This window comes from Ovis canadensis, chromosome 9 (assembly GCF_042477335.2).
Source record: "Ovis canadensis isolate MfBH-ARS-UI-01 breed Bighorn chromosome 9, ARS-UI_OviCan_v2, whole genome shotgun sequence".
NCBI lineage: Eukaryota > Metazoa > Chordata > Mammalia > Artiodactyla > Bovidae > Ovis > Ovis canadensis.
The window spans coordinates 48421358-48435898 of record NC_091253.1 but is presented as its reverse complement, the minus strand read 5'-3'; the positions used below and the strand labels follow the sequence as shown (position 1 = coordinate 48435898).

Below are 14541 nucleotides of genomic sequence, written 5' to 3'. Positions count from 1 at the left end.
TGTTTGTCATTAATACCAGCAAAACTCAGTAAGCAATCCCACTGTCCCCCAAAACATTGTTTCTCTGCCCAGCACTTAATTCTGGACAACCACTTCTGCAAATCGGTGCACACAGACTCTTTGCCTGATCTGATGGCCAAGTTAAGGGAAAATGATGCATGACCTAGGGAATTTTTACATTGCAAATAAGCAAGGATATTCTTACTGGAAAAATGAATGTCTCCTGAGACTCTTGGTGACTGACACTATATTTTATCTGCACACTGAAACAACACACTTATCAAATGAAAGAGAAGAAGAAAAATTACTCGAGATTTGATCTCCTTTATAGCTTCTAATAGTAAAATACACTGTATGATTAATGAACCTGTCAGTTGTAATGGGAAGAATATGTAACAAGTAACTGTGCATTGCTCGTTTGTGATTTTATCTTTTATAAATTCAGCCATGTGTAGTGTGATAAGATTAACTCTTTACAATTTTAAGGTAATGTTATAAAGTAAGTTGAAAACCGAGTCTGTTCTATTTTTGCCTCTCTGCCAATTGTTAATGTGACTTTTAAGAACACATTTCCGGCAATCGATAATTACTTAATTAGCAGCCTATTAAGTTTATATGTCAATAAATTTCATTACCAGGTGTTTGAGGAAGGGAAAAAAATGCTCTGGCACCCTTTGAGTATGCAACATTTCTATAAGAAAAATTATTTTTTTAAAGTGTTCTTTGCTGGATTTATTAGCCTATATAATATTCATAGAATTCAAGCCTAGACATGTAACTACCATTACTCAGAAATATGGGCAAGGCTTAAGTTACTGAGCATATGGGAGTCAGAATAACATTTTATAACTGATGTAGAAAGAAAGAAAGGAGGGAGGGAAAGAGGATGCAAGAACAGAGGCAAGGAGAGAGAGAGTACTAGACTAAGCAAAGGACAGAAGGGAAGAGATGGGGGGAAATAAAGGGAGGAAGGAGGCAGACGAAGGAAGAGGGGAGGGAGTAAAGGAAGCTCTCAAGGCATGGAAAGCTCAGAGAAAAGGGGCAGAAGGAAGACTGAGGAAAGGGTAGTGTTGTCACTGAAAGAGCGTACCTGTCTATCCCTTTCTCTAAACTTCCTAATAAATGAGCAAAGTGGTCTCAGTTGCATTCTTCATAGAAAATGCTAACCCTATGTGAGCATCTCAACATTTAAGTCCTAAATCCATGAAATGAGGGGCCAGGCCTTGTGTCGTTTGTCAGATGCTAAAAAGCAAGTGTTCACAAGCCTTCTCTACTCTTGATCTACTTATCTCTCCCCAGTCCTGGAAACTAGCCTGAATTCTCACTGTTGAGCTATTTTACCAGACTACAGAGGTTGGTTGCAAAGAATTGTCATATTTAAAATGCGTATATGTGAAGATGAGAGAAAGAGAGGGAAGACGAGAAGAAGGAGGATAATAATTTATGGAGCTTACTGTGTGTCATTTTGCACTGTTTCTTTCTATGAGAGTGAAAGTGTTAGTGGCTCAGTCATGTCCGACTCTTTGCGACCCCATGGACTGTAGCCCGCCAGGCTCCTCTGTCCGTGGAATTCTCCAGGCAAGAATACTGGGGTGGATAGCCATTCTTTTCTCCAGAGTATCTTTCCAACCCAGAGATCAAACCCAGCTCTCCTGCATTGCAGGCAGATTCTTTACTGTCTGAGCCACCAAGGAAGCTATGTTCGCATGTATTGTCTTATCTTTATGTGTATTGACTTATTTAATCCTTCCATAAAAATTGTGTCAGTGTATTGTCATTTGACCCATGAGAAACAAGGCTCAGAAGAGACATGTCAGTTGCTCAAGTTCACAAAGCTACTAAGTAATTGTGATAAAGCTTAGACTTAAATGAGCCACAGTCAGCAAAATGCAATTCAAGAGAAATCTAGTGTGTATCAGGAAAGAGAGCAAGCCTGCAATAGGTTATTTCAAGTTCCAGTCACAGAAATAGTAAGAGGTAATGGGCTCCCGGGAAGATAAAGTGTAAGCCTGTGGGGATGGTGGTGTTAGGGCTACTCCAGGGTGCTGTGAATGAAGTTTACTTACTTCTTCTTCAGACCTTCTTCAGACCATACTTCCTCACAACTACATGAAGTCACAGTTTTTTCCACCTCTCCCACAAAGGAGAATGGGTTCCATACTGCTCCCAAGGGCACCTTAACTAGAAAGGAGTTTGGACATAAAGAAAAGCCTCGAGTTGTATCCTGGAAGCTTCCCATGTCCAGTTGTGCAGGTTGTACACTGCACAACTCTAAGCCATTGTTGTGCAGCAAAATTATCATGGCAGCACCTAACGCTGGAACTGTTCAAAAGGAGATATGTCACATTAGACAATGTATGTGATTTCCCTGAGCCTCAATTCCTCAGATGCAAAAAAAGGGCATGAAAATTTCTACCTCATGGAATTCTTTGAAAAATTAACAGGTATTACATCTGGCATGGTCACTATGAAAGTGAAAGTTGCTCAGTCGTGTCCAACTCTTTGTGACCCCAAGGACTATACAGTCCATGGAATTCTCCAGGCCAGAATACTATAGTGGGTAGCCGTTCCCTTCTCCAGCGGATCTTCCCAACCCAGGAATCAAACCCAGGTCTCCCACACTGCGGGTGGATTCTTTACCAGCTGGGCAACAAGGGAAGCCCAAATTGGATGCATTGGCCAAAGAATTGATGCTTTTGAACTGTGGTGTTGGAGAAGACTCTTGAAGAGTCCCTTGGACTGCAAGGAGATCAAACCAGTCAATCCTAAAGGAAATCAGTTATGAATATTCATTGGAAGGACTGATGTTGAAGCTGAAGCTCCAATACTTTGGCCACCTGATGCCAAGAGCCAACTCAATAGAAAGACCCTGATGCTGGGAAAGATTGAAGGCAGGAGGAGATGGGGACAACAGAGGATGAGATGGTTGGATGGCATTGCTGACACAATGGACATGAGTTTGAGTAGGCTCTGGGAGTTGGTGATGGACAGGGAGGCCTGGCCTGCTTCTGTCCATGAGGTCACAAAGAGCTGGACATGACTGAGCAACTGAACTGAACTGAACATCTGGCATAGAGTTGGCTGTTCAATTTCTGTTATCAATATGACTGTCAAGAGAGTCTAATGTATCAGATTGAATTCAGCTGAGTTTTTTTTTTAAGATCTTCAAAACAGAGAAGTGGAAATTCAGTTTAAAAATAGGACATTCTTACATGCATTAAATTATAATTTGGTATTTATGCAATTGACTAAACAAAATGTGGTCCTACAGTATGAGGAGAATTATTTCAGATTATATTTTGGCCATATAGTGAGGGAAGGGGTTTGTCTGTTGGGTCAGGGAATATTTTAAGGATAAGATGGGATTTAACTATTGAAATGTTGCCAACTTATGTCAGGGTTGGGAGGAGAGGTTAAATGCGAGCATGAATGAATAAGTTGTAAAAGCCAAAATCAAACAAGAGAACAGTGAATCCATGCAGTAAATACCTAAAGGATGTAAGGGGTACTCAATAGGGAAAAAACAAGAACACAAAAAAGCAGACTCTGGGGAGCACTTTTTTTCTGGATGGGAAAAACACCTTTGATTCTGGTCAAAATTTTTAAAAAGAAATGACTCACAAGCACAATATTTGTTTAAGCATAATAATAACTTGATTTTTAAATAATTTGCCTATATTTATAAATTATGTATATCTAATCTTATTTCTGGGCTTCCCAGGTAGCACTAGTGGTAAAGAACCCGCCTGCTAATGCAGGAGATGCAAGAGACACAGGTTTAATCCCTGGGTCGGGAAGATCCTTGGAGAAGGACGTGGCAGCCCACTCCAGTATTCTTGCCTGGAGAATCCCATGGACAAAGTAACCTGGTGGGCTACAGTCCATAGGGTCGCAAAGAACTGGACATGACTAACGCGACTTAACACACATGAATGCAACTTTATTACTTATCTTGTAAATCTCCTTCTATGGTATTAAAACACTAAAGAATTTTGCTTACCAAAAGAAAAAGAATTTTTAGGCCACATTCATAGAAGATAATAATAATAAAAACAATAATAATACTCCTCAGTGGGATATTAATTTGGGATTAATAAACTTGTGTTTAGTTTTACCTGTAATTACTACACTACCGGTGGTTTTAGTGCCAGAATTTCCATATTTGAGTAATCCATAGATTAAGATTTATCAGAGGTTGGTGTGTGTGACATATAACATGAAGTTAAGAGCTCCAAACTCACATATGTAACTTATGACCTTATCATTCCCCACAAGTTTATATGGAAACCACAGAAAACATTGCCAGGAACAGTTGCTCAGCGAATGATAACATTCCTGTGCCGAACATCTATGAGCAAGTCAGAGCTTCCAAGTGCTCATAATTGGTCTACCTGAGATTTATTATTGCACCCCCTGTGGTACCTGGGGATACAGGTGAGCTGTGGGCTCTACACTTAGAGGCTATAATTTACACTCGGTAGAAATCTTGGTTCAAAAAACAATTGTGCTTGGAGTCTTTGTTGCAGCTTAATGAGTAACATATGGAACACAAGCAGTATCTTTTTAGCCTCCACTTATCCAAGTAAACATGAAACTATGGTTGAATTAAGACCATCCTTTTATTAAAACTCAATGTTTTCCATTTGAAACTGAACCTCCCTTTAGGACAAACTAGAATCAAGTTTCTTTTCATTGTGCTTCCTTCCTTTTCCTCTCTTTCCTCCTTCACCTCATTACCAAAGATTCTATTTTATGATCTTTGCTTACCACCGTTTTATACATAAATTACAGTAAGAAGTATGCTGTTTAATTCCACAAGTGGAACAGTGATAGGTACTGCTTTCCCTTTGTATCAGCTATATTATTTGTTAAGAAAACATTCTATTAGATGAAAGTATCAGTTAATATACAAGTCTCATGATTTCTAGGTATCTTTGTATTCCCAAGTGGTACAGTGGTAAAGAATTCACCTGCCAGTGCAGGAGACATAGCTTGGATCCCTGGGTTGAGAAGACCCCCTGGATGGGAAATGGCAACCCACTCAAGTATTTCTTGCTTGGAAAATCCCATGCATGGAGGAGCCTGGTGGGTTAGAGTCCACAGGGTCACAAAAGAGTCAGATACCATTGAGACATTGAGCACACACACACACACACACACACACACACACACACATTTATTTATTTATTTTAATGATGTGCTATTTTTTAAGGTTTATAACTTAGGTTAACAGCTCTTTCAATTCTTTCACTGGTTTTTCCCCTCCTGAAAAATCTTGTGTCTTTCTCTAAGAACTCTATTCAGGTCTATAATTAATAGTAGTGGTTTTGCAATAAGCTGTCAATTTCTAAGTTTGCTAAGAGATAGGGGTACATTCACAGAAACATTCAGTTTCTCAAGAATTTTTGCTGGTCATTTTCAGTTAAGTATAAACTTGATTTTATGTTTATTTACAATGAACATCAATTTTTGATAATTACTCTCAGTTGGGGCAAGAATGAACTATGAAAAATCAGAACCATAGAATTTTAATAGTCTATATTACTAAATTCCTTGTGCTTCTACATAAGAACCAGTACTTTCCATTATGGAAATTATACAAACTATAGGTTGTACATTTCTCTGAATGTGTTGAGCTTGCAAAAAAAAAAAAAAAGCTGTGAAAATTATGTCACATTTCCTCCCACAAAAACCTCTAAGCTCTTTACACCACGAAACAGTTAACAAACTCTTCACATTTAGATTGGACTGATATTCTCAGTCATAGAAACGAGTATGCTTTTGTAAAGGACAGCCAATCCTGGACTCCTAAACAAAATTTCTGGAGCAACAACACTCAAGACCTCTTATTCTGTGTCCACTTAACTTATGATATCACATCTACGAGAGAAGACAATTAATTCGAGCTAATCCTTCTGTTGGGACACTGCTATTACTAAGCTTCATCAGACTATATTAATACAAAATTATTTTTCAGTTGGAACCCCAAATATAATCATTGTGGAATATTTATTGTCTTTTTTCCTCTTTCTCTGTATTTTCTAAGTTTTATAAAGTATATCTCTGTTTTGAAGTATGTTTTAAAACTTTTATTTAAGAGCCTGATAACTGCTTATAGGTAGATTTAGGAGGAAAATCAACCCTTGTTTAACATTTTTCACCAAAGATATTCTACCAAACTAATTCTTCCTCATGGCATACAATGAGCCTGATTCAAGAGATCACACTTTTAATCTGAATTTTCAGACAAATCAGTTTACAATCAAGTTAAACACTGCTACTCATTTTATCATTTTTCATCTAGCATTTAAATGCCACTTTTACTCAAGATGAATTCATAGCATTAAAAAGAAAGACTGCAGAACAGGCATTCTGCCAGGGTTATCTTAATCACGACAGGACATGAAATAGAGCTTGGCAGCGGGCACTGTTCAAAGCATGCCAGACATGGACACAGCCTGGTAACGAAAAGCATTCTGATAAAAATAGGAGTAAGAAGAAAAAATAAGGGCCAGGTAGATAGGGAACTATAACACATAGTGTCTCCTTCAAGGGAATCCTTGTGTTGCCAAGAGAGATAAATCAGATACACGATCAAACTCAGACCTCTTAAGACTGACATTTCAGAATTAAACTTCTCTCTGTTCCCTTCAGCCTTTTCCAGCCCTACCATCCTACAGCCAATCGGGCCTGACACCTACCCTAGTATCTTCCTTCTTCCTGGATCACAGCAGTTAAAACTAAATTTGAGATAGGATATTTATTGACCAAAAAAAATGTTCAATATCTGTGACTACGCAGATTCCAAAACTTTATGTGCATGGTAATAGGGATCTGTAAATATATATATATATATATATTAACATAGACACACTTGAAAAAAATTGCTAATACATTTATACATAAACATGTATGTATGCACATATAAATCCACCTCAATTTATGATGACATCATCTCCTGATAAAGCCCTCATAAGCTGAAAATGCATTTAATGAAATAAACCTATATCATAGCAGAGGCTTGCCTACCTTAAACATGTTCAGAACACTGTGTATGTGCGTGTATGTATGTCTATTAGTCACTCAGCTGTGTTCAACTCTTTGTGACCCCATTGACTGTAGCGAGATTTCCCAGGCAAGAATACTGGAGTGGGTTGCCATTCCCTTCTCCAGGGGATCTTCCCAACCCAGGGATCAAATCCAGGTCTCCCTCATTGCAGGCATATTCTTTACTGTCTGAGACACCAGGGAAGCCCCTCAGAATACTACATCAACATTTAGTTGGGCAGAATCCTCTGACAGGGAGCCTGTGTAATAAGGAAGAGTTGAATATCTCATGTAATTTATTGAATGCTATACAGAAAGTGAAGAACAGAATGGCTGTCAGTGTAGTAGCTGTTTTCTCTTGATTGGAACTCACTTCCACCGCCTAGCATCAGGAGAGAACACCCACCCACATCTCCCTACCCCAGAGAAAGATGAAAATTCAAAATCTGAAGTGTGTTTCTAATGAATGCATATCACTTTCACACCATTGTCAAGCAGAAGATGGTTAGGTTGACTGTCTAAATCAGGGATTATCTGTATTCATAAAAGTACATATGTATTTTACATTTATTTTTATATAAACATATCTGTATCTGTATATTTCTTCCAGGGGGTTAAACCTTCATGATGGAGTTGTGATGATTTATACTGTCCTCTTTTTTGTTTTCCATAGCCACCCCAATAAATGAAATTCACTTGTACAATAAGTAGAGGAAGTCTATTGTTAATTGACTCTCCCTTCAGTTCAGTCGTGTCTGACTCTTTGCGACCCCATGAATCGCAGCACACCAGGCATCTCTGTCCATCACCAACTCCCGGAGTTCACTCAGACTCACGTCCATCGAGTCAGTGATGCCATCCAGCCATCTCATCCTCGGTCGTCCCCTTCTCCTCCTGCCCCTAATCCCTTCCAGCATCAGAGTCTTTTCCAATAAGTCAACACTTTGCATGAGGTGGCCAAAGTACTGGAGTTTCAGCTTTAGCGTCATTCCTTCGAAAGAACACTCAGGGCTGATCTCCTTCAGAATGGACTGGTTGGATCTCCTTGCAGTCTAAGGGACTCTCAAGAGTCTTCTCCAACACCACAGTTCAAAAGCATCAATTCTTCACAGCATTCTTCACAGTCCAACTCTCACATCCATACATGACCACAGGAAAAATCATAGCCTTGACTAGACAGACCTTAAGTCAGCAAAGTAATGTCTCTGCTTTTGAATATACTATCTAGGTTGGTCATAACTTTTCTTCCAAGGAGTAACTGTCTTTTAATTTCACGGCTGCAGTCACCATCTGCAGTGATTTTGGAGCCCAAAAAAATAAAGTCTGACATTGTTTCTATTGTTTCCCCATCTATTTCCCATGAAGTGATGGGACCGGATGCCATGATCTTTGTTTTCTGAATGTTGAGCTTTAGGCCAACTTTTTCACTCTCCACTTTCACTTTCATCAAGAGGCTTTTTAGTGCCTCTTCACTTTCTGCCATAAGGGTGGTGTCATCTGCATATCTGAGGTTCTTGATATTTCTCCTGGCAATCTTGATTCCAGCTTGTGTTTCTTCCAGTCCAGCGTTTCTCATGATGTACTCTGCATAGAAGTTAAATCAGCAGGGTGACAATATACAGCCTTGATGTACTCCTTTTCCTACTTGGAACCAGTTTGTTGTTCCATGTCCAGTTCTAACTGTTGCTTCCTGACCTGCATACAGATTTCTTAAGAGGCAGGTCAGGTGGTCTGGTGGTATTCCCATCTCTTTCAGAATTTTCCACAGTTGATTGTGATCCACACAGTCAAAGGCTTTGGCATAGTCAATAAAGCAGAGATAGATGTTTTTCTGGAACTTTCTTGCTTTTCCCATGATCCAGCGGATGTTGGCAATTTGATCTCTGGTTCCTCTGCCTTTTCTAAAACCAGCTTGAACATCAGGAAGTTCACGGTTCACGTATTGCTGAAGCCTGGCTTGGAGAATTTTGAGCATTGCTTTACTAGCATGTGAGATGAGTGCAATTGTGCAGTAGTTTGAGCATTCTTTGGCATTGCCTTTCTTTGGGATTGGAATGAAACTGACCTTTTCCAGTCCTGTGGCCACTGCTGAGATTTCCAAATTTGCTGGCATATTGAGTGCAGCATTTTCACAGCATCATCTTTCAGGATTTGAAACAGCTCCACTGGAATTCCATCACCTCCACTAGCTTTGTTCATAGCGATGCTTTTGAAGGCCCACTTGACTTCACATTCCAGGATGTCTGGCTCTAGATTAGTGATCACACCATCATGATTGTCTGGGTTGTGAAGATCTTTTTTGTACAGTTCTTCCATGTATTCTTTCCATCTCTTCTTAATATCTTCTGCTTCTGTTAGGTCCAGACCATTTCTGTCCTTTATTGGGCCCATCTTTGCATGAAATGTTCCCTTGGTATCTCTAATTTTCTTGAAGAGATCTCTAGTCTTTCCCATTCTGTTCTTTTCCTCTATTTCTTTGCATTGATCACTGAAGAAGGCTTTCTTATCTCTTCTTGCTATTCTCTGGAACTCTGCATTCAGATCTCCCTTACCTTGAGATAAAATTCAGAACTTTTCAGCTCTCACACAGAGTCTTCAGGATCTGTCCATGGCCACACCACACGCTTTCATCCCTATCACATGTGTGTTCTTTCCTGCTTCTCTAACATTGCAAAGGACTCTTTTTGTCTAGAGTGATGTCTCTCTACTTGGTTACCTAAAGTGAAAGGGAAGTCAGTCAGTCATATCCAACGCTTTGCGACCCCATGGACTGTAGCCTACCAGGGTCCTCCATCCATGGGATTTTCCAGGCAAGAATAGTGGAGTGCGTTGTCATTTCCTTCTCCAGGAGATCTTCCCAACCCAGGAATTGAACCTGGGTCTTCTGCATTGTAGGCAGACGCTTTACCGTCTGAGCCACCAGGGAAGTCTTGGTTACCTAACACGCTCATTTTTCTCTGTTCACGACCCAGAATTTGCCAGGCACATCCCTCGCTTGGTTCCTGTGCTGACTGGAACAATCATAGACAATCATACTTGCCTACTATCACCTTGGGAGTTACCAGCAAGAGGGACTGTGTCACCTTTGCTTCACAAGTACCTGGCAGAAGGCACTTAATAAATGTTAAATAAATGAATGAGTGACTGATGAGTTAGTAGACTCCGTAGGGTTATGTTGAAGGTTAGATGTAAAGTGCAGAGTACAGTGCCTGGAACACAACAGGTGGTCAGGAGGGAGTAGCATCCATTACAACAGCTACTGTACGGTCCACCCATCTGCTTTGCTTTGAGTGTTGACTCTCTGCATTGCTCAACAACCTCCTTCGAGGCCAACATACCAGTATGTTCCATAGAGTCAGGAATTCTGCCATGGGCACTGCATGTTGGGTCTTAGGCTTATCCGGGCCCAAGCTAACCGGGGCGAGACATCTGATCAACACGTTTAATTGTTCAGTTGTGTCCAACTCTTTTGCGACCTTATGGACCATAGACCACCAGGTTCCTCTGTCTGTGGGATTTCCCAGGCAAGAATACTGGAGTGGTTTGCCACTTCCTTCTTCAGGGGATCTTCCCAACTCAAGGTTCAAATCCGTGTCTCCTGCATCGGCAGGTGGATTCTTTTCCGCTGAGCCACCGGAGAAGCCCATCTGGACGACAGGGAAGACCTAAAACTCTGACAATTCTAAAGTGTTTTTTAAAAGACTGAGAGCCTGAGGCTTTCATCATTAAACCACAAAAGGCAAAACAAGAAGCAATTGCCTTTAATTTAAAAGTGAAATTGAAAGTCGCTCAGTTGTGTCCAGTTCTTTGTGACCCCAAGGAATTCTCCAGGCCAGAATACTGGAGTGAGTTGCCTTTCCCTTCCTTCACCAGAGGATCTTCCCAACCCAGGGATCAAACCTAGGTCCTCCCACATTGCAGGCAGATTCTTCACTAGCTGAGCCACAAGGGAAGTCCAAGAATACTGGAGTGGTAGCCTATCCCTTCTCCAGAGGATCTTCCCAATCCAGGAATCAAACCAGGGTCTCCTACATTGCAGGCAGATTCTTTACCAACAGAGCTATTAGGAAAGCTTTAATTTAAAATACCTTCACATATCACTTGTATACTCATCCTTCAGGAAGCAAACTGCCCATCTGACTAACTTTCCCATTCTTTTTTCCTTTAACCCTTCCTTCAGTGTACAACAGGTATGATATGTGTGTGTTACTATATGACCCACCAGTACCCACTGCCCCATCTCATATGAAGGCCAACCCTATCTAGAGTCCCTCAAAAATACCTAACAAATGCCAACAATAGTTATCTGCTGAACTCAAAGAAAATTTGACAGGAAAAGTAAAGAGTAAACACGTTCAAGCTCAAGCTGGATAATGAGCTTTTACATGATAGAATATAAAGGTGCCTAATGTGTAATCTTAAAGCCTTTTCTTCAACTGAGAAATCCATGGGTACGATGGAGTTTTTAAAGGAAGACCCAGGGATATGGCACCATTTTGAAAGAAGTGTAGTATACCCACAAATATGCTTACAAAATACTTTTCCAAGATTCTTTCTGTCTGTTTTAAGTCATAAATTTATTCTCATTTTTTACAGTTGCCTTTGGCCTCTCAGATGGTGACTGTAGCCATGAAATTAAAAGACACTTGCTCCTTGGAAGGAAAGTTATGACCAACCTAGCATATTGAAAAGCAGAGACATTACTTTGCCAATAAAGGTCCGTCTAGTCAAGGCCATGGTTTTTCCAGTAGTCATGTATGGATGTGAGAGTTGGACTGTGAAGAAAACTGAGCGCCGAAGAATTGATGCTTTTGAACTGTGGTGTTGGAGAAGACTCTTGAGAGTCCCTTGGACTGCAAGGAGATCCAACCAGTCCATTCTGAAGGAGATCAGCCCTGGGTGTTTTTTGGAAGGACTGATGCTAAAGCTGAAACTCCAGTACTTTGGCCACCTCATGCAAAGAGTTGACTCATTGGAAAAGACTCTGATGTTGGGAGGGATTGGGGGCAGGAGGAAAAGGGGATGACAGAGGATGAAATAGCTGGATGGCATCACCTACTCGATGGACGTGAGTTTGAGTGAACTCTGGGAGATGGTGATGGACAGGGATGCCTGGCGTGCTGCAATTCATGGGGTTGCAAAGAGTCGGACACGACTGAGCGACTGAACTGAACTGAACTGGACTGAACTTGGTTTCTCTATTTGCCACTGAATTCAGTAGCAGTTCATTTGGGTTCCGTTCTGATACAATCCAATTCTTAGAGGTCATTTATTTTAACATTTTTGCTGCTGCTGCTGCTAAGTCCCTTCAGTCATGTCCAACTCTGTGCAACCCCATAGACAGCAGTGCACCAGGCTCCTTTGTCCCTGGGATTCTCCAGGCAATAACACTGGAGTGAAGTCTTAGGATATTTTTCACTCATGGAAAGAATTTGTTTTTCTACACTAATTTTCATAGATGTCCCACCTATAATTTATCTACTTCTATTAATTTTCTTGCCTCTCTTTCCCCTAATTTTTCAGGAGTATTCTGCAATGTCTACAACAGAAGGTATCTTTTATTTGGCATATCATTTCACAATATAGAGTCTAAAAAGCAAAAATCTGTAGAATATATTATCTTTAACCCTCTAGTTTTATTTTAAAGAAAAAAAAAACAAATTAGATTAATCTGGAGAGATTCTCATTACGTTCTTCACATGCCGTACCAAGGACATTGTTAATATTTGTGTGTGTTGATGATTGTTTTCTGTAATTACTCATGTTGTTTTGTGAAAGAGCCCCACACCATTGCTCTAATTAAGATTCTGACAGCATGTCCTTTTGGTTGTTGAAATGCTTATTGAACAAATGTCACTGTTTTACAGGCTAAATTCCAACAGGAACAAAAATACCTAAGTCACACATGTGATCAAAGTGAGATTCTCATTCCAAAAATGATTCTCTAGCATCTGTTTAAGGGCAAGAAAAAAAGTCCTGTACATACAGAAAGGTATCATCATTTGGACTGACACACAAGTAGATATGTGGGTGAGTGAATGCTCCGGCGTATCCGACCCTGTGACCCCACGGATAGTAGCCCACCCAGCTCCTCTGTCAATGGGATTTCCCAGGCAAGAATACTGGAGTGGGTTGCAATTTCCTTCTCCAGGGGATGTTCCTGACCCAGGGATCAAACCCACATCTCCTCATTGCAGCAGATTCTTTACTACTGAGGCACTGGAGAAGAACCTCATCTTACCTACAGCCTCTCAAAAGCTCACATACCAATCAGAATATTATTCCTGGGAATAATATATAACTTATATTACAACATATATATATATTTATATATAACTTATAACATACATGTAACTGCAGAAAACAACTTAGTTACATGTTGAATCAAAAGTTAAGTATATAAGTTGAATTGGATGATTAAGTGAATGCATGGTGGCTGGTGGGGGCAAGTTTTTCACTGTTGGAATAGGAGTTTATAGATTAGAAAAGACTCCCATGCTGAAAGCTAAAGAACACTAATAAGAGAAATTTAAAACACATAAAATGCTAATTATACCTCAATAAAGTTGAAGAAAAGACAAAAAATTACAAATGCACCCGTGTTTATGGATTGAAAGACTTAATACTCATCTGATGTCCATATCTCCCAGAATCAATCTACAGATTCAATTCAATTCTTATCAAGATCACAATGGATAATGATTGTAATTTACCCAAAAATGTATTACTTGTTTAACCATGTACATGGATAACTATACTGATAGCCTGCCCTCTATAGATCAGTAAGTATTGGTTTCAATAACCAAGAGTCAGCTTCTGTGTTACAGAATCTAATACTTGTGGTCTTCTCAAATATAATGAAAAGGAGCTATACAGCTTTTGCTATCAAACAGACCAGAATGCAAACCTTAGAATCTCAGCCTGTGACTTAGTGCAAGTTAACTTTAACTCCAAATCGCATTTTCCCTTCTATAAAAGGTGTGTGATAACATGGCAAACTTGTCTGGCTTTTTATGTCAGACTATACATACCCACTCCAGTGTTCTTGCCTGGAGGATCCCAGGGACGGGAGAGCCTGGTGGGCTGCCGTCTATGGGGTCACACAGAGTCGAACATGACTGAAGTGACTTAGCAACAACAACAACAACAATACATACCCACATACATATACATACATACACAGATATATAGATAGATATAGAGAAAGATTCAATGTAGATAGATAGAGACAGAATGTAACTAAGACATTATAAATACTCAAGAAAATAAGTTGTAATGCTATTACTATCCATGAGATTCTTACATGGCTTTGCTAATTACCCACTGACACATTTTAGTTCTAATTCTTCCCAAGTTCTACCACAAAGACAAGCCCTGTGGGTGTGCAGAAGGGCAGGTTTTTGGTAAGTATTATATATTTCTTCCATGCCTCCTACCAGGCAGCACATCTTAAAATTTTCCAGGCAATTCAGTGAACTGGTTCCCTTGATCAAA

The 14541-nt window shown here is 39.9% G+C and overlaps 1 non-coding gene across 1 annotated transcript; it reads right to left on the bottom strand.

Annotated features, from left to right (window-relative positions):
* Window positions 1-9901: 9901 nt before the first annotated feature.
* Window positions 9902-9973, bottom strand: TRNAC-ACA (transfer RNA cysteine (anticodon ACA)). The gene has a single exon. It is a non-coding gene; the product is annotated as a tRNA-Cys (tRNA).
* Between the last annotated feature and the right edge of the window lie 4568 nt (window positions 9974-14541).